The sequence below is a fragment of the Cucurbita maxima genome, unplaced genomic scaffold (genome assembly GCF_002738345.1).
Source record: "Cucurbita maxima cultivar Rimu unplaced genomic scaffold, Cmax_1.0 Cma_Scf03584, whole genome shotgun sequence".
Taxonomy (NCBI): Eukaryota; Viridiplantae; Streptophyta; class Magnoliopsida; order Cucurbitales; family Cucurbitaceae; genus Cucurbita; species Cucurbita maxima.
This window is the reverse complement of record NW_019275600.1, coordinates 67-1392: the sequence shown is the minus strand read 5'-3', so window position 1 is coordinate 1392 and position 1326 is coordinate 67. Positions and strand designations below refer to the sequence as shown.

The window sequence follows — 1326 nt, the reverse complement described above, 5'->3', positions numbered from 1 at the left end:
TCAACGTTAGAGCATTTGACTGCAGATCAAGAGGTCACCAATTCAAACCTAGTTGGGCCCTTTTGTCTTGGATAGAAATTTGTTACACTTTTTGGACCGACACTATGTCTAAGGGGTCACTAAGGTTGAAATCATGCAAAATGGGTCCATAGCTTAGTGGTAGAGCATTTGACTGTAGATCAAGAGGTCACCAGTTGAGGTCATCTGGTTGGGCCCTTTTATTTTAGACAGACACTTTGTTCGATTTCCTCCTGACCACGAGTGTCTAAAGGAAAAGAAATAAGAATAATTACCAATTCCAAACCTTATTCCAAAGTCCTCCACTAGACCACCGAGTTTCTTTGAGCTAGACACAAAAAATTAGGGGTTAAATTTAGGACACTTATGATATTTATATTATCAAGAGTTTAATTGAGCTAGGTCAATTCAATCTAGTGGTCCCAAGAATTTAACCGAACCAAACCAACTAGTTAGTAACATGATTTAGTGGAAGCATTTTCACGCAAAGTAGAAGCAATAATGAACCAAACCAACTAGTTAGTAACATGATTTAGTGGAAGCATTTTCACGCAAAGTAGAAGCAATAATGGAGGGCTTAAATAATATAGTTTTCACCCCTGGTTTCTCGAAAGAATATTGAAATAATATAGTTTTCATGTTAAGTTTTGCATGGAAGAAAGAAAGACCGGGATGTAAAGTATTATTTCAATTTGTTTGTAATATACAACAATATATAAATTAACTATAAGAAATATATAAAATTTGATGTTCTCTAAGAGCTTCAATCAACACTGGAGGGTTACTTCTGCAACCACTCTAAAGGTGCTCAAGATTACAACGAGTTAGATAAAATAGCTTTAGAACTTTGAATTCAATAACTTGAGTTTGACTCGTGATAGGATCTCTCTTCTTGTGGAATCTGCATAAAATAGGAAAACCATTCCAAAACAAAATTTTACAAGGGGTTCTATGGTGTAGTGGTTAGCACTTTGGACTTTGAATCCAACGACCTGGGTTCAACTCCCGGTAGGACCTTTAAGAAATCACCTTGATGCAAAATCCCAAAATAAGTAACGACAACCTAAGACATTTTAAAAAAGGGTGTTACTTAGCATTCGATGCGAAAACACAAATTTACTAACGACAACCTAAGACATTTTAAAAAAGGGTGTTACTTAGCATTCGATGCGAAAACACAAATTTACTCTGAGGCATAAGGAGACATCAAATTAAGGAGGAATAGCATGCATTCCACAAATTGTGGTCTCTGAGGCATAAGGAGACATCAAATTAAGGAGGAATAGCATGCATTCCACAAATTGTGGT

The 1326-nt window shown here is 36.0% G+C and overlaps 1 non-coding gene across 1 annotated transcript; it reads left to right on the top strand.

Annotated features, from left to right (window-relative positions):
* The first annotated feature begins 963 nt into the window (after positions 1-963).
* TRNAQ-UUG lies at positions 964-1035 on the top strand. Its single transcript has one exon. It is a non-coding gene; the product is annotated as a tRNA-Gln (tRNA).
* The last annotated feature ends 291 nt before the right edge of the window (positions 1036-1326 follow it).